Source organism: Rousettus aegyptiacus, unplaced genomic scaffold (assembly GCF_014176215.1).
Source record: "Rousettus aegyptiacus isolate mRouAeg1 unplaced genomic scaffold, mRouAeg1.p scaffold_m13_p_1, whole genome shotgun sequence".
In the NCBI taxonomy this organism is placed as follows: Eukaryota; Metazoa; Chordata; class Mammalia; order Chiroptera; family Pteropodidae; genus Rousettus; species Rousettus aegyptiacus.
The window spans coordinates 99,839,267-99,862,502 of NW_023416284.1; the positions used below are offsets into that span (position 1 = coordinate 99,839,267).

General features: G+C 40.0%; 1 non-coding gene and 1 pseudogene across 1 annotated transcript; both read left to right on the forward strand.

Annotated features, from left to right (window-relative positions):
* The first annotated feature begins 4,070 nt into the window (after window positions 1-4,070).
* On the forward strand, window positions 4,071-4,174 carry LOC118606433. The gene has a single exon (XR_004952386.1). It is a non-coding gene; the product is annotated as a U6 spliceosomal RNA (small nuclear RNA).
* A 5,362-nt stretch (window positions 4,175-9,536) lies between these two features.
* On the forward strand, window positions 9,537-9,655 carry LOC118606570 (annotated as a pseudogene).
* The last annotated feature ends 13,581 nt before the right edge of the window (window positions 9,656-23,236 follow it).

The window sequence follows — 23,236 nt, forward strand, 5'->3', positions numbered from 1 at the left end:
CATGCAGACTCTAACCAAACTCTTCAAAATAAAACAATGGCTTAGCGGTTTTCATCTATCAACGAGAAACAATGCCTAAAATTGGTATGAAAATCAAGTTTCTAACTCTAAAGCAAAGGCAGAACAAAGAAATTTAGTTATAAAAGATTCCGTTTTCTAATTTACGTGTTTACATATTAAATTTAAAATGTATCCCATTTTATGTATTTGTATAATGGCATACACTTACATCATAGTTCAGTAAAAATAAATGAAAATTTTTACTAGTTGCTTTTCTTATGCTCAGCTTAATTCACTCCTTAATATTACCTGCCTGTTTCCTGTAGGCATTCGAATTTCTAGTTCCTGACTTTTGGGTTTTGTGGCTCAAAGAGAACTTAATCATGTCAAGATTATCAATACAATCTTTTATATATGTTTTAATACTTTAGGATTTTATTTTCCATATTTACTTGGGATTTTGTATATAAATTCTCACATCTATTAAAATCTAAAATTATTTTTCACGGATGAATAGCTAATTTTGTTTGAAACATGAATTGAGATTACCTGCATACTTGGAAGTCATAGTGAGGGAAAAGTTAGCAGTTAATGAATAAAATCTGCCAAATGCTAATTATCTACATCTCAATCCAATTCTGTTGTTTTCTTTTGGTTGTGTTATTTAATAATAAAGAGATTATTTTAATGTGATTTCTTTGTGAAAAGAAAACAACACTAGGACTGATGTTGAAAATAAAAGTAAAGCAATCTGAGAAAGTGATGGCACTTAACCAGAAAATATGAGCTATATGCAAGGTTTCTGAGCAGTATTGAATACATTTTATAATATGTCCTATGAAACGGAGACCTACACTCAGAGATTTGGATACATAAGCTCCACAGCATAAGAGGCCTGTCAGAAAGAAGTGACAGTCTATGTACGTGAAAGTGCCATATAAAATAGTCTAGAGAAGTTGATTTTAGTCATCTCTGGTTTGGTAAGATTAGGAGATCTAGGACACATTACCAGGGTTCACCAAAATCTGGTTCTCTTCTCGTTGTGGGCACGAGGAAGAGGAAACTTCCTTCCCTGTTTCAGAAAGGGGACCATTTGACTATTTCCAGCCACTATAAGATGTGAATGAAAGCACCTTGTATCACTTCCAGGCCCAATCAGAATGAGTAGTTATATAAGATTTCCATGCTCTCTCTTCTCTTGTGGGCAACTAAGGAAGCCATGTGTTCCAGATGGTACAGCTTGTCAACCTGGGTCTCTTGAGTGATTCTGTGAAGCAGAGTATCACCCCTACCCTGAGTTGAACACGTACCGTGAGCACAAAATAAAACTTTGTTATGTTAAGCACTGAAATTCAAGGGACATTTTGCTACCACAGTACAACCTTACCTAATCTGACTATTATGGAGGCGTTTTTTAGTTGTTTTGTTTCTCATCTGAATTTTCTGACTTTGTGGTTATTTATATAATTTATATAAAATTAAAAACCCATAAAAGTTATTTTAATGAAAAATAATTTCAACTATACCAGAAGTATACCCTATCTTTATTAGCCTATATATGAATTTTGGTTACTCATGGTTTTGGTGGGATCTAAGTAAATGTGAAGAAAATGAATAGGTATTTATAGATACTTGGAGTCAATACATTTTAAATCAGAGTTATACTCTGTATCAACTTTTCTCTCTCAATCCTTTTCTAATATTGAATAATTATTTTTTATCAAGGCAGCTGGTTTCCATGGCATATAATCAGAAGCCTCTTCTGCTTCCCCTTTAGTCTGCCTTTTGCATAGTTCTTTCCATGTCCTGCATGAAATCTCTTACAGATTCTTTCACTTTTCAAGTAGTTTTTAGTCACACGAGTTGTCTTATTATAGTAGTGAAAATATCTTGCCCAGGGTAACAATTACAACTTTAAAGTTCATATAAGTTAAAAGTTCTCCCCTCCCCAGCTCTTCCCTGCTTCAGCCATAAAGCTTGCTGTGATGAAGGGAGGTGTGCCAGATTTCTCCACATCCCTGTCTTTACTCCTCCGAGTTTACTTTGCCTGTCCCACTGCTAACTGCTATTTCTGACACTCCCACCCTGACCCTTACCCCTCCACACACACCCCAAGGGTTTGGTGCAGGAGAAGACGGGATTAGGGGAAAAGAGCATAGTCTTTCCTAATTTTTGCAGGATGCTGTTATCTTCAAACATGGAGGATTCACAAATGGCTCTTTCTCTCTTATATCATTTTGTGGATTTTGTTATGACTCTCTTGTTAGGACTGGGACAATGTTCCTCCTCTGGCTGAATGCCTATGACTCCTCTGCCTCACCAGTCTTTGGCCTTCTAGATGTTCATCTCATGTAAAATTCAGTCTCCTGGGGCCCTTTCCTCTCTGGGCACCCCTCATGGGAAGGATCCTTTTAAAATTACTCCGGGTCAATTTCCTTCTAGGTATACTTGGCCCACAGGACAACTTATGCATCTTTGCCCTACCGGCAAGGGTAGTAAAACCCATTCTCCATGCCACCCACCTTACTCACCATCTCAGGGTAGCAAGTCAGCCAGCATCTTGCTCTTGGACTTCCTCAGGTGGTAGTTAGGATATCAGTCCTTATAGACTTTGAAACCCCAGGATATATAAGCCAAACATTCTGAGGTGCTAGTGGAGGTCTCCATCTCACTTGGTTTTAGGCAAGGGGAATGACCCTCCTTTATCCCCAGAGTGGCAGGAGAGGAAATATAGAGCCCATGGATAACTCTCCAACACAATCCTCATTTTCTTATATAGACTCACTGTAGATGAGTAGCAATGCTAGCAGACTGATTCACGATCTCTTCCCCACTCTCTCTGAGGTAGAGAAGGGAAGGGGCTACCTGGCATCTGTTGTGTCACTTTCTGCTTTTGATGCTTTTGCTGAAACTCCAAAGACAACAGGGAGAATCTAATTAACATCCTGTCACAACCGTTATCTGTCATCAATTTAGGAAACTCTTACTAGACTTCTGATGAAATGGTGAAATGGGTTAAGGCTTTTAACACACACACACACACACACACACACACACTATAGCAGACATATAATAATGATAGATAAAACTTGAAAAAAGAGACCTAAGCTTTAAAATAAGATAAACATCTGTGTAAACATGCTGAAGCCACAGACCTCCTGGGCTTTGAATATAAGTCTAGAAGCAAAGGTAGCAGTCAGAGATTTGTCTCCTATGGATAGAGATATAAATGCCTTCTAGGAGGTGGAGAACCTGGGCCAGGTTTTCAGCTTGAAGCCAAGGACACCCATGCCACTACATGCAAGTTGAACAAAACTATCGTCAACCTTCTGCTTGGAGCGATAGTTTTATGGGAAGCTGTGTGCCAAGTGGTAGGAGGATAAAAATGTTGACAGTCTTTAGATGAGAACTGAGAATAGACACTCTCTGCTCAGCGGCTAGAATGGCAATTCCCTGGTATCACCAGTGTTCCTACACACCAGTAAAAACCACTTAGAAAATATGACTATATTAGCAATAGTAAGTTCAATCCATGCATTTAACACTATTAAGTACCCAAACCCTACTAAAATGGCAGTAAAGTGTTCTGTTTTTCTTTTTTTAAGGTCTAAATTCGTATGTGCAACCTGGATGTATGAAGGAGATAATGCCCCATGGAGTAGAATTTTAGCCAATGGGAGACGGGAGCCATTAAGTAGTTTCCCCCCTGCCCCCCCCCCCCACTTCTTCCCTTATCTCACTTCTCCCAGGATGATCTTGAGATAAAGTTTGTTTATTGAGGACACAGTCCTTAGATCCAGCAATCAGTTTAATTTAGTGGCAGCCAGGTTGATGAAACATCCTCTTGTTTCTCCTTTCTTTCTTTCCTGTTTCACTCTCTTTGTTTCTCATACTTGCTTCCTCGACTCCATAATAATAAAATGAAGCTCTGATTTCTGGGAAACTGAGGCTAGCACAATTAACAAGGTACATTTGACTTCATGAAAATTAACACCTTCTGTTTATCAAAAGACACTATTAAGAGAATGGTGTAGAAAAAGTCATGTGCTACACATAAAAAGGACTCACATGTGCTCGCTTCGACAGCACATACGCTAAAATTGGAACGAAAAAGAGATTAGCAAGGCCCTTGGGCAGAGATGACAAGCAAATCTGTGAAGCATTCTGTATTTTTTTTTTAAAGAAAAGACCCGTAGCCACAATATATAAACAACGATTTAAAAAAATAAGTAAAAGACAGACATCCCAACTGAAATGGACAAAATACTTGATAAGTTCTCGAAAGAGGAAATCCAAATGACCAGTGAACTTTACTTATTGATTAGCCTCCCAGTGTGTAACCAACCTCCTACTGCCATCACCACCACCCTTCCCCTGAGCAGGCTCTCTTCTCACTCTACTTGTACTCTGACATCCTGTGCCAGGCTGCTTCTGCCAGCCCCCAACCTGGGAACACCCTCCTGAATCCACCCGTGCTTGGACATCTCACAGCAGATTACCCTGTGGAATAGACACCCTCCTTATCCCCCCTGGGCTCTGACTCCTATTCCCAGGCTGCCCTTGCCTAAACGAGCTCCTCATCCTGTGGCAGATGATAAGTTCAACGATTCTTTCTCTAAGTAAATGTGGTAGATGATGCTAGTTCCCACCTAATATCCATGCCCCCTTTATGGATTGAATTGTGTCCCTCAGAAAAAGATATGTTGGAGTTCTAACCCCCAGTATCTCTGAATGTGACCTTATCTGGAGATAGGAATGCCCTAAATACCACTAGTTTATTCACTTTAATATGTTTTTTGTTGTTGTTGTAATGTGAATGTTACCTCAATTTAAAGAGAAAAAAAGACAAGAGAGTTAAAAAGGCACAAATACATAAGGACAAAGGGAATGGGAGGAATGATGAAAGCAGACAGAAGATGTTGACAAAACTCGGGAGCCATAAAGTGGATGGTGACAGGTAACAGCAAAGCAGAAATTTAGGCATGTAGGGAAGCGAACAAGAAACCAACGATCCATACTCAGAACTTTCATTGTCTTATAGACCCTAGGTACCTATGAAGGTGGAATTTGGGGCGGTACTGAAACAGTAGAGTTGGGTTGAAAGTTGCTATAAGGAGCAGATGGATCCCTTCATCTCTTTTCAGCCTATAAAGCCAGGTAGTGACAGTTCCTTCCCTTCCCTGGAACAGTCTCCACAAGCAGAAGAGGATGATGAGATATTATACTTAAAAAAGGACAAAAGCCTGGCAAGACCTTCCTTTTTTTTTTTTTTTTTTTTTTTTTTAACCTGCTTCCAGAATGCAAGCAGGGAAGTCCATATTCCTAGCCAGGAGACTGGAGGGTTCTCCCTTGAAGAAACGGAATCATTCTAGAGCAAAGGTCTATAGATATCAACATTTGAGGAACTCTGCAATGAAGCCCACTTGTCCACAAACCCACACCCTGCACCTAGAGCTGCCCAGCTTCGTTAAAGTTTATGTCAGATTCTCTCTTCCCTTAAAATGAGTTCTGTCTCAAGAATGGTTTCAAGTTTATCAGGACTAGTTTATCAGGCCCTCTCCACTGGTTCATCAAACCCGCTAAGGCAAGAATGAATCCCAGAGTCAGATGTAACTTGGATCTCCTTCACGTTATCAATAGTTGTCATATGAGCTATGTTCTGAGAGATTAATAATTATGCCTCATCTTTCTTGTCCTCGAAGAGCTTATGGTCAAGTTGAGACTAAGAAATCATAGCTTGAGAAGTTAAATTATAATATTCTTTGTTTGGTATATCATAATTCGTTGTAGTCTTCACAACAAATTCATCCTTCTCTAGGAACTGCCTCCCCCAAAAGACCATTTTCAATCACACTTGTGTTCTGCAATACCATTCCCTGGTCATAGTTGATTGAAGCATGGATGGATATCTGACTCAAGTTGAGCCAATCATTTAGTTTCTCCTGGGAGTTTTGCACTGGAAGACACCAATCAATGCATAGAACCATTACAAGCTGAGTCACATTATTGGCAATTGTCTGCATAACTCCAGCTGCTTAGATTCCAGAAGTTACCCTGGTTCCTTTTCTTCTAAAGATCTGATTACTAAAATTTTTCTTGGATTCATGAGATAACTGTGGAATGTTTTCCAACACCACCATGACGGAAGGGGTCCCAGTTGGCAGTAGTCAGGTCAGTCTTAGTATAAGAAAGTTCATATTGTTGAGCCCTTGCATGACCCTCACCAATGGCCCCATGACCACTTTGTTCATGCGCTTATAGGGCAACCTCTGGGGTAACTAGGGTAGAAACCTGACACCATTTAGAACAAGTCATGTTGTCTACCTGATTGCTGAGAGCCTCTTCTAATTCTGGAACACAAATTTCACTAGAATAGATTGGTTTGCTGACTTACATTATACCCACCTTCTAGTGTGCCTTCCTATACTCAGCCTAGAAAGCTAAAAACTTTAAGTCTTAGATCTTGTTGAAGTTAGTATTCCACATGTGATTAAGATTCTGCCAATCAGATAGATGCGCTTATATGAGACTTGAATTTAAAACTGAGTTAACTGAATTCAGCGGGGAGGAGGTGGAGTGTTGAAGTACCCACCCGCTGCTGTGGATCATAGCAGAGGAAGTGTGGTTCTATGGTTAATAGCTTGCCGATCTGATGGTTTCCTGCAATGGTAGTCATAGCTCACCCAAGCATAGCCGAATCAGTGAGATTCCGGGGGCAGGTGGTTGTTCCTGTAAGCTCCACATAAAACTTATTTCTCTAGGACTTCCAGATATTGTATAAGCCACCTTTTCCCCTTAAGCTAGAGTGATATCTGTGATCTGCAACTGAACCTGACAAAGAGTCTGACATTTGGGAATCATTCTGAAAGTTTAATTCACATCATTCTTCTTCAAACTCACTCTCTCAATATTATTCCTAATTCTCCATCTTGCTATACCATTAACCTCTATCTATAAATCAGTATAAATTCTTACCTCAGCTCCCCCCCCCCACACACACACATTTTGGGAAAACTAGACAGATATATTTCTTGAAGTCCTGCCTGTTCCCAGGGTCCTCTAGGGTCAGCCTAGCGGGACGGGGACACCTGATTTTGTAGGCATCCATTTCTTTCTAATGCCAGCGTATCAGACAGACAACTATAAACTAATTTTGACTCTTTTCCATTGTAGTCAATTGGTGACAGGGCACATCCCATTAGGTCATAGTGGTGGAAGCAGCAGCAATGCATCAGAAGGAGGGGTTTGGGTCCTGTGAGCCACTTGTGTCTTCAGAATCTTCTCTAGCCTTATTTTGTATATGTTATTTCTACTTGATGATGGATCCATATCCAGCTTCATATCTGGAAGGACCGCATAGTAACCAGCTCATGATGAACAGCTCGAGTTCCATGGTCATTCTGCATCCAAGGCCCAGCAGCAAGCTAAGAGCTGATTCTCAAAGAGAGAATATCTACTTGCCAAAGGTCATGGTCAAAGGGCCTCTATAGTGATTCTCCTGTCAGAACTTGCCACAGGCTCCATGTAGTACCTCAATCTGCCACAAACACTGTGAACATTGAAAGGATAATGAGGACCAAGTGGCACTGCAGACTGGACCAGCTGGAGAACCTTCTCTTCCTCAGAGTCTCATTCAAATATGGCTTCAATTCAGGTGACCAGGTAAGGTCAGAGCAGCATACCCAAGTATGGTAAATAGTCTCTAAACCCACCCAAGTGATGTCTCTTGTTTTTTCCATTTAGCTTAGGAAGCACAAGTAAAACAACTTCATTTTGGAAGAGACACCTGTATGCAAAACCGCAAAACACCAAAAAATTTTGATGAAGTGGAAGTCTTTTGTATACTGTAATCTTCCTGCCCTTTAATATACATATGTCCCTAAATCATGTAAGTTACCTGCTGTTTAATACTCTACAAGACTTGTCAGTCTGATGTCATCAATTCAGTGGACCCATTCTGTCTGATTTAGCTACAAATCAGGGGTTCCCACGACCCCCTTTCTCAGATTTGATGATTTGCTATAATGGCTCACAAAACCCAATGAAACATTTTACTTACCCTTACTGGTTTCTTATAAAGAATACAAATGAACAGACAGATGAAGAGACACATAGGGTGAGGTCCAGAAGGATCCTGAGCACTATGTGCCACCCTTCTGGTATGTAGATGTGTTCGCCAACCCAGAATTCAGGGATTTTTACAGAAGCTTCATCACATACGTGCCATTGATTACTGAGTCAATCTTAGCCCCTCTCCTTTTTTCAGAGGCTAGTGGGTGGGGCTGAAATTCCAAGCTTCCAATTATGGCTTGGACTTTCTGGTGACAGCCTCATCCTGAAGCTAACCAGGAGCCCACCAAGAGTCACCTCATTAGAACAAGAGACATTCTGATCACCCAGAAAATCCCGAGGAATTTAGGAGCTCTGTGTAATATGCTTCTATCATCTCCATCGCTCATGAAATTACAAGGCTTTTAGGAACTCTGTGTCAGGAACTAGGGGCAGAGACCAAACATATATTTCTTATTATGTCAATACCAGCAATATGTCTTATGAAATAGATAAGGTAGTTAAGATCCCTATGTACTAAATTATGGCACAGACCCAGAGAATTCACGTAACCATGAGACCGTATATAAATATATATTAGTATGTGTATTCTATCTGTTGTTTTCTGTTAATTAAGTCAAAGAAAAAGATTCTACCAGCTCAATATTCTATTTGTGCTCCTCCTTTTTTAGTAACACTCCCCCGCAAAAGACAAAACCACTATAACTTCTAATACCCTTGATTAGTTTTTCCTATTTTTGAACTTCATACACCAGCAGTATATGAGCATTATAGCTGATCCACATCCTTGCCAGATTTTAGTCTAGTTGGTTTGTCTTTTTACTTTCAGCTTTTTAAATAGATTTGGTGCTGTTTTAACTGTTTTTTTCTTAGATTCTGCATTTGTTTATTTAGCCCATTAATCAAGAGGGCCAAACTAACAGCCAAAGTTGTTTACAACTCCCCTACAATCCAGCTTTTGCAAACATGCAAACAGGATGTTACAAACCCTCCAACCTTATCCTTTATCTAACTCTCACACACCAAGCCAATATTTCCCTTGCCGTAAATCACCCAGGGTTAGGTACAAGACAACAAGAGCCCACTCCTATAGCCCAGCCAATTATTCAAACCAACCAATCCTAAACTGTTTACCTTGGCCAGACTTACCTTTCTTGCAAAAACTTTAGTGAAGTCTGTGGCCTATACTTTCCTCTCACTCCTGCTTCTGCCTCCTGACCAAGTCTGGTGCTTTCCCATGTGGCTCTGCATGGCATGTGTGCCCCCCTTCTCATGAAAACTCTAAGTAATAAAAACCTTTCAATAGCATTAGCCTCTACATGTTCTCACTCAGTCACCTCTGTGAATCTTGTAGACAGAATTGATTTAAATACTATATCGTTGTTTTAATTTTCATGTCCCTAATGACAAATGACATTGAACATCTTTTAATATTGGTTTATTGATCATTCAAAAATCTTCTTGTAGTCTATGGCCATGCTACCCTGAATAAGCCCTATCCAGTCTGATCTCGGAAGCTAAGCAGGGTTGGGTCTGGTTAGTACTTGGATGGGAGACCACCTAGGAAAACCAGGTGCTGTAGGCATAAAAAATAAGGGATTGTAAACTGACAAGGTCCTTGCAATCTGTGAAGTCAACCAAAAGTTGCCTTACCAAAAAATAAAAATAAATAAAAAATCCTCTTATGGATTGCTTGTTTGATTTTCCTATTGGATTGTGTCTTTTATTGATTTTTAAGGGTTACTTATATATTCTGCTTTTTGTCCTTTGTCAAGTATACACATTGCAAATGTTTTCCTCCTATAGTAGCTTTTCTTCTTACTTCCTTAATGGTGTCTTTTGATGTCTTATTAACTCCTGCATTTTAAAATTGCTATTTATGAGACTGAGTTATTAATGGAGGCGCCGCTGAGTCATAATTGAGCCAAGAGATTAGACCAACACTTTATTGCTGTAGACTTCAAGGGTAGTTGCCAACAAGGTTCCCAGTGATCAGCAAGAGAGAAAACTGTTTTAGATACCAGGGGTGCCAGAGACTCTGTGAGAGTATGTTAAGACTCTCTCTCTCCATTTATCAGGAGATCGCATAGCCCTTTCACACTCCCTGAAGACGTATTAGAAAGAAGGAAGAGGAGGAGACTATTGAAAAGCCTGAGAATTTACCTGAAAGAGTTGTTTTGCCAAGAAGATTCTGTTTAAACTGAAAGAGAAAGAGATTCTATTAACTAACAAATTTAAGTTACCAATCAATAAATGGTATCGGGGTAATTTGATCAATTATAAAAAATAAACTATATTTTCTCAGCATATGTGATTGCAATTTTGTACCCACACTACTATAATAAATGTAAATAATTTTATGCTTTCCTGCCTTGGGAGGAAGCTTCTTTCACAATTATTCCTATTCTTTACATTAATTTAAGTGAGGCCAGGCTTGATCACTTTGTGAAAATAAAAAACCTAACAGAGTCAGGGGTTTCAATGTTTTGCACTATGCCAATTCTCTTTTGATTTGAGAAAACAATATTTATACTTGCATTGTTAGTACTGTACAGGAACATAGAATTGTCAATTAGGACAATATTATCAGGGTGATAAATCAAATTCATGATCGAGTAAGAAAACTAATAAGAACTATAGGTATATTTGGAAAGTAATTTCCCTAGGACAAAAGTCTTATATGACCTCTTTATTCATACTATACTTCCAAAGATATACACATATTAAGAGAGAACAGAGCAAGTTGATAATAGTTATGAATAGTCACACCAAGTCTCCATTTTGCACAAATAGAAAACAAGATGGACATTTTTGTAAATGCTTTCAATCCAACTCCTTATCAAATCATATTCCTTGAACTAGTTTTATAATGCAGAATGATATTTCTTCCTCTGTTGCTGCAAGGAACATCTTCATTATGCTCATAGACATCTTTTTGTTAATTTTTGAGACTTGCTCTTAAAGTTCAGGTTCTGGAATTTCATTAGTTAGCACTAAAAGCTAAATTCAGAGTTTTAGATCATGATTTAACAGGCTGAAGAAAGAGATGAAAGGATTTTATTTAATACGGAACATACAACAGGAATCTCCCATATTAATCTTCTACATTTAGTAATACTTCTCTTCCTGTTTGTTGACTCCTTTTCCTCTGTCCTGAAATATGCAGAAATCTTACCTCAAAAATTACCTGAATGTGATATATCTGAAAAATAGATTACTAGTCAGCAACAAAAAGGAATGAACTACTAATACATGCAACAATACGAATGAATCCCCACAACATTATGCTGAGTGGAGAAAAATCAGGCCCAAGAGTCCATACCATATGATTCCTTCTATATGAAGTCCCAGAAAAGGCAGAAGTCACCTATAATGATAGCAGGTCAACTGGGGTAAGAGTGAGGAATTGATTATAAAGCGGCTTAAGGAAACTTCTGGGGGCAATGAAAATATTCTATATGTTGTGGTATAGTTACATGAGTATATGTATTTTTCAAAACTCATTGAACTATAAATTTAATTGGTGAGACTTTGCATTTAAGTTACACCTCAATAAATTTAGTTATTAAAAACTAACTGAAAAGAAATGGAAGAGAGTAAAAGAATCATAAGAAATTCAACTTTTGTTTCTGGCAACATGGTGAAGTAGGAGTCAAGGTTGAAACTTCATTCTGAAAAAAACTAAAATGCTGCAGAAAATAGAAGGAAAAAATCTCCCTTGAATGCATCAATGAGTTGAGAAGTGAGAAATGTTCAGATCAGAAACTGAATAAAGGCAGAAAATCAGACAGAAAGACCATTGAAGGAGCTTCACCACAAGAATATTGTCAAGCCAAGTGAACTTGAACGCTGAACTTTGAGAATCATAGATCATAGCCAGGGTCTTCCCAAAGTTCTTCTTCTAAAAGAGGACACCCTCTAAAACCGGGATCCCAAATGGCTATCTCCACAGTTTAAGAGTAAATTAGAAATAAACCTGCCATAAGGATTTGAAGAGACATTTCTCCAAGAAGACCAACAAATGGCCAATAAGCACATGAAAAAAATGTTTGACATCATTAATCATCAAGGAAATACAAATCAAAACCATGAAATACTTCATCCTACTAGGATAACTATAACAAAAACAGACAGTAACAAGTGTTCTCAAGAATGTAGCAAAACTGAAATCCTCATACATTTTTGGTGGGGTTGTAAATCGTGCAGCTACTTTGGAAAACCATTCGGCAGTTACAGTTAAATGTTAAATATAATTACCGTATGACCCAGCAATTCCACTACTAGCTATATACCATGGAGAATAGAAAACATGCCCACATAAAAACCTGTACATGATGTTAATGGCAGTGTTATTCATAATAGCCAAAAAGTGGGAAGAATCCAAATCTCCATCATCTCATGAATGGATAAACAAAATGCAGTATGCCCGTACAATGGAACATTATTTGGCAATAAACCAGAATGAGGTTCTAATACTTACTACAACACGATGAACCTTGAAAACATTATGTTAACAAAATAACCCAGATACAAAAGGACCTATAATTTCATTTATGTTAAATAATTTCATTTATATTAAATGTCCAGAGTAGGCTAATCGACAGAAACAGAAAGTAGATTAGCAATTGCCAGAGACTTGGAAGAAGGAGAAATGGAGAATGACTACTAATAAATACAGGGTTTCTTTTTAGGGGGATGAAAATTCTCTGGAATTTTATATTGGTGATGTTTATACAGCCTTTCTGTCTGGGTTTCTGCCTAAAAAACATTGAATTGTAAACATTAAAAAGGTGAATTTTATGGTAAGTGAATTATATTTTAATAAAGTTGTAATTTTTTAAAAAATTAAGGAAATCTGCCTTCCTTGCAAGGGATTATAAGGAAATTGCCTATCTTGACTCTTACTACTGAACAGCGGAAATCTTCCTTTCCTGAGAATTCATACTCTCAGTACAGCTCCTATATAGGTTTGTGGACCAAATTCATATTGTTACGTGGCCTGAAAAACCTCAAGTCAATAATTTGAAATAATCTCAGATTCGAAGTGCCCCAAGCATTTGAAAGAGGCAAGTGTAAATCTTTTCTGAAGCAAGTCCATCTTAAAGTCATACCTCAAAAAATGTTCACAGGTAAGGTGAAGTGGGTATCATTTAGCAAAACCCATAAGGAAACAGAGAGCCATGAATGAGAACTAGAAAAAAATAACAGGAAAATCAGACCTTCATAAATTTCAGATTTTGAAATTATCAGACCTAAAATATAAAAATATTTAACATATAAAAATAAAATAACAGAGGCTTACAATGAAGAGCAATTAACAGTGGAGACCCTACTCAGTGCCATAAGATAAAAAAAAGAAATAAAATAATTGGAAAAAAGAGATAAAACTTATTTAAACATGACAAGAGTGTGTACATAGAAAATACAAAATAATCTACATGTAAACTATTAGAAATTGAGTATTAATCAAAGTCACTGATTAGAAGATCAATATACAAAAATTAATAGTTATGTGGTAGCAAAAGGAAACTGGACTTTGGGTGTTAAACACAATAGAATATATCGATGTCAAATTATAATGTACACCTGAAAATCATATAATTGTATTAACCAATGTTACCCCAATAAATTTAATTTAAAAATTAATCATATTCCTAAATATAGTAATAAACAATTAGAAGAGGAAAAAATTTTAAATGATACCATTAACATGATTATAATAAAACACTAAATACTTGTGAGTATAACTAACAAAAGATAGGCAAGGCCACTAACCCGAAAACTACAAGACATTGTTGAAAGAAAATTTAAAAGACCCAAATATAGTTTAAGATTTGGAAGGCTCAGTATTATAAAGATATTAATTCCCCTGAAACTGATCTATAAATTCGATGCAATTCCTGTGCTCACTTTGGCAGCACATATACTAAAATTCAATGCAATTCCAATCACCATTCTTATAAATTTCTTTCGTGGAAAGTGACAGGCTGATTCTAAGATTTATAAGGACACAAAAGTCCAAGACTACCTTAGACAATCTTGAGGAATAATGAAGTTGGGAGACTTATACTTTCAAATATAAGACAACTTATAACGGAATGATGAAGTATGAAGATAAATAGACCAGTGGAGCAGAACAGAGAATAAAATGCATATAGTCACCTGATTTACAACAAAATTACCACCGCAATACAGTGGGGAAAAGATAAACTTTTCAATAATTGGTGCTGAGTCACCAATAATTGGATGTCCATATAGTAATAGAAACAAAGAACTTTGATCCTCAGCCTGATACCACATACAAAAGTCAATTCCAGATGAGTATAGACCTAGGTGTGAGAGGTAAAATAATAAAGCTACTGGAAAACAAAATAGGATATCTTAATGACCTTGAAGCACCTAAGAAGAATATATGTGTTATGGGCTGAATTGCATCCCTGTCCTGCATATTTATATGTTGTGACTATATTTGGAGATAGGACCTTTAAAGAGGTAATTAAGTTAAAATGGTGTTGTTAGTGTGGACCCTAACCCAATATGACTAGCGTTCTTCTAAGAGGAGATTAAGCCACAGTACACTAAAAGATAATCATCTTCATTAGTAATCAAAACACATCAAATTGTGTTTTTGTGATGATTAACAGAGGCAAAAATTTCAATATTCTTAATACTAGAGTCCTCCTTGTTTTTATACTAATTTTCTCCATTATTCCTTATAAGTGGCTTCCTTGGTGAGGTGACAGGACACTCCTCTCTATCCAAACACAAAGACCACTCCTACTCTAGAACTCTTCAAAGCACTTGGCCCCTAACCTTTCTTTACTTCCTGGAATGCTCCTCCCAGTCTTCTTCAAAGGCTCATTCCCACTGCCCTGCACCACCTCTTGAATGACGATTTTTCCTTTTCCCACCCTTTAGCTTTGGCCAACTGTAGGTAGACATGTCTTGGGTGGAGTGGGTGGGGGGGGGAGGTGGAGACTGTTCGGCATCTGAGAATTTCCCAGTTTATGAATCTTTTATGAAGCAGACCCCATTACAGAAGCTGAAAATGCCAGATACTTACTTTCCCAGCCCTCTTTTGCACTGGGTGCTGACACTGACTTAGGCTGGGTCAATCAGATGCAGCTATCTCAGACTCTGAATCTGGAGTTATTGGTGAAAAAAAAAAAAAAAAGCAGTCAATGGAAGTGTTTCTGGCAACAGCAATTTCCTGTTTCCATGGCAGCTTTGGCAGCAGTGCGGTGCTCATGTCCCTGGCCTGTGAAGCGTGCCATCTAGCGGACAGTGATGCCTTTACCAGGCTGTTTATGGAGTAGTTTTGCCTGTGGTTATAGCTGTCTAGGCTCTAAGCCTGTTTCTCCAGCTTTACCAGTGATTCTATGAGCTATTTATAGGCTAACTTAAAATGAGAATCTATTTCCGTTGCTTGCAACTGAGAACTCTGGAGAATATAGCATTACAGAAAGCTGTCCTCAGTTCTCTCTATGTACCACCTAAAACCATACTTATCTTTATATTTTCTAAACTTCTATTGCATTATTAAAGATTTCATGCAATTTAGGACATTATCATTTATTACCTTATACTTTAATTTTTCACTTTCATACGTTTGTTTATAGGCCCTGCTGTGCCTGTAAATTATGTCTCTCCAAGAATACCATGAACCATAAGAACAATTACAAGTGGAAGATTAGCATAGCCTCATGTACTTGCTGATGAAAACAATGGGAGTAGAACAAAGTTAAGATAGAAGGGTAAATGGCCTTAAGTAGTTGGTAGGAGAAGAGATCTAGTATCCAAGTCAAGAAGTTGGCTTTGGGAGCAGAGGCAGTTCACCTATAGCAGGAGGAGGGTAAATGTGATCATGGATGGCTTAATTTTCTCTGTCCATGAGGAAGCAATATCATCTGTGGAGAATGAGAACAGAAGATGTAGAAGGTCGGAGAAGGTACAGAACAGTTATCCAGGCAACACTCTGGGGCATAAGGTAGCTTTTCAAAAGATTCATGGTATGGATAATTTTAAGAGAATCAATTTCCAGTTACTCAATTTTCAGATATTCAATTTCCAAATGTTCTTTTCCTAAAATTGATTTTTCTTCCTAAATTCAATGCCATCTGTCTTTCCACAATTGCCTTTCTCCCACTTCACGGAGGTCGTACCTCCCACACAGCTCAAATCTTACCATAGTTAGGGCTTATAACATGGTGATTATGACTCCCACTCTAGAGGAAGATTATCTGGAGTTGAATCTCAGCTCTGCTATTTACCAGCTGTAGTAGACAATCTCCAAGACAGCTTCCAATGATCTTTGACTCCTGATATTCATACCTTCGATTTATCTTCGAACTCACTAAATCAGGTCTGGTCTATATGATTAATGCATGCCAACCGAGGCTAGGCCATAAAGGGTATAGTAGCTTCTACCTTGCTCTTTTAGATTGCTTGCTCTTGGGAAAGCCAGACACCACATCATAAGGACACTCAAGCAACCCTATAGAGAGGTCTACATGGGGAGGAACGGACACATCCTAATAGCCAGCACTATGTGAATGAACCACCTTGGAAGCAGATCCTCCAGGTCCAATCAAGTGTTTAGATGACTGCAGCCCTGGATAATGTCTGACTGAAATCTCATGAAAGACCCCAAGCCAGAATCTCCCAGCCAAGCCATTCCTGAAATCCTGATTCACAGAAACTGTGAAAGATAATGAATGTTTATTGTTATTTCAAGCCACTAAATTTTGGGGTGAATTTTACACAGCTATTGATATTTTAGGGCAGATTACTCAAACTCTTTGAGCCTGTTTCCTTATGTTTAAAATAGGAATACCAACACAATAGCACCTAACTCAGCATTGGTATGAGGTCTAAATGAGTTAATATCTGTAAAGTGCTTAGAACACAAAAGTAAAAACCGTGGCTCTGTTAAGCAAAAATAAGGGTGGTCTGTTCAACACAGAACTGCAAGTTCTAGCCACTGCAATGAGGTAATAAAAGGAAATAAAAGGTATACATATAGGAAAGGAAGAAATAAAATTGTCCTTATTTGCAGATGACATGATAGTATACTAGAAAATCTCAAGGAATCTACAAAAACTCCTAGAGCTAATAAGTAAATTTAGCAGTTTCAAGATACAAGGTAAATATACAAAAATCAATTGTATTTCTATAACGGAGTGTGGTAGCAAGGCCCCAGCTAACCGCTTCATAGGATGGTTAAAAGTTATTCACTTCCCCTTACAGCTCGCCGACCAATCGAAATGCTTTTCTTATGTAGAAAGAACATGCAAGTCTGTAACTATGAGGAAGTATGAGACATGTATAAAAGGGAAAGCCTCGCTGTGATCTCGGGGGCTCAGCCTTTGGATGTGAACCCAATGAGCCGGTACCGGCATCAATAAACGCACTTCCTGCTTATTACATCGGTGTCCCATCTCTCTGTTCGAGCATCCTGCAACATTTCTGGGGGCTCGTCCAGGATCAGAGATGGTGATTTTTCACTTCCCTTGTAAGGGTTTGGCCTCTGGGAAGCTGGGAGAAGTGGACTCCACCTGGCGCCAGCAGACTTATTGTCTGTAGGGAAAAACGACTCTTGCAGTGGACCCGGGCAGTGGCTCCAAGAGCACAGTGGAACCTGGTGAGAAACAGGAACCAATGGAGGAGCACTGCCCGATGGACTGGTGAGGACCTGGGTCCAGGTATTTGACTTGCCCCTAAAGAAGCAGGAGTCTAATCAACTCCCAAGGTCATCTGAGTAGTCTCTGGAAAGAGATGAAACCATGACCTCTCAGGTTTATTTGGGCAGAGGGTGGTGTTTGAATGATGTGTGCTTGAGTGAGAAGTGAGAGTTGAGCCCTTATCCGCAGGTCCATGGCAAACCTCATATGGCTTAGGATGATATCACTGGATCTCCATGAGGAGTCTACTCCAATGATCTGAGTTGGGGTTTATACCGACCCACTAGTTGCTAAGAGGCGCAGGGAGCAGCCAGAGATAGAAGAAATAAGGCCTTGAATGTATGTGCATCACCACCCAATGAGTGGAATATGGGTGGACAAGAGGTAAGCAGACCACCTTAGGATGTATGATAAAGAATTTTAAGGATGGCTTTTCAGGAGACTATGGTGTGAAGCTCACACCCGAGAAACTTCATACTTTTTGTGAGATAGACTGGCCCTCATTTGATGTGGGGTGGCTGTCGGAAAGATCTTTGGACAAGGCAGTCATGGCCAGGGTTTATCAGGTCATTGTAGGAAATCTTGGCCATACAGATTAGTTCCTTTATATTGATAGTTGGCAGACTGTGGTCCTGACCCCCTTGGTTGAGAGCCTGTCTAGAAGAGAATTGCAGAGTAACGTTGGGCCCGGCCGCTGCAACCTCCAAATGCCGATCTAAAGAAATCAATCTTGCCAAGTGAGCCGGAGGATACCCCACTGCTATATGTTCCTTTATCCACCCCTGCCAAGGGCCCCAGAGCAGCCAACTACACCCCTGGGACCCTTATCCCCAAGTCCATATGAAAACAGCTGGGAATGCACCGACATCCAGCCTCACTGACCTCTGTAGATTCTCTGCCACCTCCTGTCTTGACCCGCTATGGCCCAACCGGAACCTGACCAAAAGCGGCAGTCTCTAGAGGAAAGGCCCTCCAATTACCCCTGCGTGAAACACGGGGCCCCACATACTATGATCAGAATGGCCACATACAGGGCAGCTGACGCATCTTTGTGTACCAGCCCTTCACCACCACTGACCTCTTAAAATGGAAAAAATCACACTCCCTCCTTCACAGAAAAGCCTCAGGCCATGATCGATCTACTGCAATCTATCATGCAGATGCATAAGCCCACCTGCACTGATTGCCAGAAGCTCCTCCTGATCCTCTTCAATATAGAGGAACACCAGTGAGTCACCCAAGCTGCTTTAAAGTGGCTAGAGTAACAGGCCCTAGCAGGGACCTTAAATGCTCAAGCCTATGCCCAAAACCAGTTCCCTGAGGAGGACCCTCAAAGGGACCCTAAGGAGGACAGGGGACTCCAGATGCTCAAGCACTATCAGGAAGTCCTCCTAGGCAGTATGAGAGAAGGAGGGAAGAAAGTCATGAATATGAGTAAGACCTCGAAGCTATTCCAGGGACCTGAGGAAAGCCCAAGCCAATTCTATGAAATGCTGTGTGAGGCATTTCGCTTTTACACCCCCTTTGACCTAGAGGACGGTTAATGAAGCTTTTGTTGATCAGGCCCAGGCAGACATCCAGCACAAACTGCAAAAATTTGAGGGCTTTGCTGGTATAAATGCAAGTCAATTTTTAGAGGAGGCAACGAAAGTGTTCGTCACTTGAGACCAAGAACCCCAACGGGAAGCAGACTGAAAAATGAGAAGGAAAGTAGATCTGCTCGCTGCTGCCCTGGTAGAACGATCGGGATACTCCCGGAGAGGTGCACCGATGGGCCGGGGACTGGGCCAGAGGAGAAGGCAACTGGAAGAACCACCTCACTCAGAAATGAGGTTGGGGCATGACCAGCACTCATTGCCACCAAAAGAGTCAATGGAAAAATGAGTGCCCCTAACAGTTGGGCAGTTAGTCCACTCCAGGCCCAAGAGAAAGAGGCCAAGTGTTCCGAGGACGGTACCAGCCAACATGACGACCACCCAAGGCCCCAGAAGATGATTTTGTCAGCCTGGCTGCCCTGGGAGACTACGGAGAAGAGTAGGCCAGACTGGGCTCCATTCTTTTAGGCCCCAGGAGCCTATGGTCCAAATGGGTGTAGGGGGCCAACCCATTGACTTAATGATAGATACGAGGTCAGAATATACTGTGGTGACTCAACCCATAGGCCCCCTTGCACAGAGACAGGCCACCATTGTGGGGGCTATGGGCAGCCAGACTCATCGCCCATTTCTGCTGCCCCAACAATGCAACCTGGGAGGTAGCAAAGTCACTTAACCTTCACTTCCCATGGCCAAGTAGCCCTAATCCTGGAGAAACCAGAAGCAAGGATCAATGACACTCATGGTTCCCAGGGAGAAGAATGGTACCTCTACAGTCTCGTAGGAAGGCCACAACCTGGACCTGAGCTTCCCTTTAAAATAACTTGGGGTATGGGCTGAAGGCAATCCCCCTGGACTAGCCTGGTATATTCATCTGGTACTGATAGAGCTCAGACCAGGAACAGAGCCCATACGTGAGAAACAGTATTTTATCCCTCACAAGGCACAGATTGGGATCCATAAACATCTGGAGATGGGATCCTTTGGCCATTCCAGTCACCATGGAATATGCCTCTCCTTCTGATCCAAAAACCAGGGACCAATGATTATCAGCCAGTCCAGGACCTGCAGGCCATAAAACAGACTACCATCACCTTGCACCCAATCGTCCCCACCCCATACACCCTCCTGAGACTAATAAAGTTAAATACCTTGGCTTCCACATATCCTGAGGTAACGCCAACTCGGCCTGGTAAGAAAACAGGCTATCTGTTTAATACCCATTTCATCTACCTGACACCAGGTTTGGGAGTTCCTAGGTGCTGCAGGGTTCTGTAGGATTTGGATACCCAACTTCTCTGTCTGGGCAAAACCCCTTTATGAGGCCACAAAGGGGGGTGAACAAGAGTCCCTGGTGTGGGAACAGGCATAATAAAAGGCCTTTGAAGACATTAAGCAAGCCCTCACTAATGCACTTGGTTTGGGACTGCCTGACCTCTTTAAACCCTTCTTCCTATATGTACATGAGCATGCAGACACTGAAGTAGGGGTCTTGACTCAAATGTTGGGAACCCAGCATTGCCTGGTGGCCTATCTTTCTAAACAACTCGACTCCATCACCCAGGGCTGGCCACCTTGCTTGCGAGACCTCGCAGCCACAGCCCTCCTTGTGTCAGAGGCCAACAAGTTGACTATGAGACAAGAACTGACAGTTTATGTACCACATTCAGTAATAACATTACTGGAATATAAGGGGCAATATTGGCTAATCATATGCCCAGATAGTCAGATACCAAAGAATGCTGTGCGAGAATCCACACATCAGCCTAAAGGTAGTACAAACCCTGAACCCAACCAACTTACCACTCGTTAGATCCAGCCAGCCAGGCCACAATTATATGGAAGTCATGGATGAAGTGTTTTCCAACCAACCCAACTTAACAGACCAACCCCTCAAGGACACTGATGTGAAATCAGGAGACACGTCTACATTCGGATGAAGTCCTCCCAATGGCAATATTAAGAATCAGGTCGGGTCTATGGCCCTGCTAAACTGAACAAGCCCAATCCTGTCTGGTCTCAGAAGCTAGCCCCAATCAAGAAGATTAGGTTCTTCCCTTACGAGATCCTGTATGGGCAAAGACCCCTTCTCATCAAGGAAATACAAGGAGACCTAAAGGAAATAGGCAAATTGACTCTAAGTACTACTACTCTGCAGGCTCTCAAACACTGGCTTAGGGAAAGGCTGCTTGTTAGTCTGACTACTAGGCCAGGAGATTCGGTGTGGGTCAGGAATGGAATGTCCAACCCTTAAAGCCTCTTTGGAGGGGCCCATTCACTGTTATCTTGTCTACTGCTAAAATAAAGGTTCCCGAGATAATGCCTTGGATTCACCATAGCAAGCTTAAGCCAGCGGCTACAGACTGGGAGTACATTTCAGACTCCAGAGCCCTTCAAACTAACCCTCTGAAAGAAGACATCGACTGGGCTTGGAGATCAAAAGAACATCAGCTCTGCTTTCGTCACAACGAAAGCTGACCAATCTACAAGTGGCAGAAGCCTGAGGATGGAAACACCCCATTAAGATGGCCAACATACCCTTAAGGACTCTGTTTGTGACCCCTGAGACTATAAATGTAAAGAAGGAATGAGGATAGGTAGTCAGATCATACAATATGGAAATATCAGCCCTCAGACCAAGAACAGGATGAAGAGGATGCTCTCTGACCCTGTCTTGGGCCTGAGCATCAAAGGAGAGAATGTGGTAGGGAGGCCCAAGATAACCACTTCCTAGGATAGTTGAAAGTTATTCACTTCCCCTAATTGCCCACCAACCAATCAAAATACACTTTGCTTATATAGAAAGAACATGCAAGTCTGTAACTATAAGGAAGTATAAGGCATGTATAAAAGGGAAAGCCCTACTGTGATCTCGGGGCTCAGCCTTGGGATGTGGATCCACCGAGCTGGTGCCGGCACCAATAAACACTACTTCCTGCTTATTGCCTCCATGTCCCATCTCTCTGAGTATCCTGCAACACTAGCAATGAACACATGAATGTAAAAATTAAAAACACGATACCATTTACAATCATTTAAAATAATAGAGATAAATCTAACATAACTTATACAGGACTTTTATGCTAAAACTATAAAACACTGATGAAAGAAATCAAAGATCTAAATAAATGGAGAAAAAGTAAATAAATAGAGCGATACACTGTGTTCATGGGTTGGAAGACTTAACATAGTAAATAGGTCAATTCTCCCAAATCGATACATAAGTTTGAATACAACTCCTATCAAAATCCCAGCAAGATACTTTGAAGATGTATACAAGAGTATTCTAAAATTTATATAAAAGGCAAAGAAATTACAGTAGGTAAAACAATTTTTCAAAAAGAAAGAAAGTGGGAGCAATCACTCTACTTGATTTCAAGACATATAGTTACAGTAATCAAGACTGTAGTTTCAATGGAAAGACAGTCTTTTCAACAAAGGGTGCTAGAGTAATTGGATACTCATAGGCAAAAAAAAAAAAAAAAATTGAATCTCAACCTTAACCTGACACCTTACAAAAATTAAAATGAATCCTAGAAAATGGATTATAGATTTAAATGTAAAACATGAAACTTTTGAAAGAAAACAAGACAAAGTCTTTGGAACCTAGGGCCTGGCAGAGTTCTTAAACTTGTTACTAAAGACATGAACCATAAAAGAAAAAAATTCCATAAATTGAACTTCATAAATTTAAAAACTTTTACTCTGTGAAAAACTTTAATAAAAAAACAAGCTACATACTGGGAGAAAATATTTCCAAACCACATATCTGACAAAAGGTACTATCTAGAGTATATAACTCTCAAAACTCAACAGTTAAAAAACAAATGCCCAAAACCAAATGGGCAAAAAACATGAAGAGACATTCCACTCATGAAGATATATGGATGG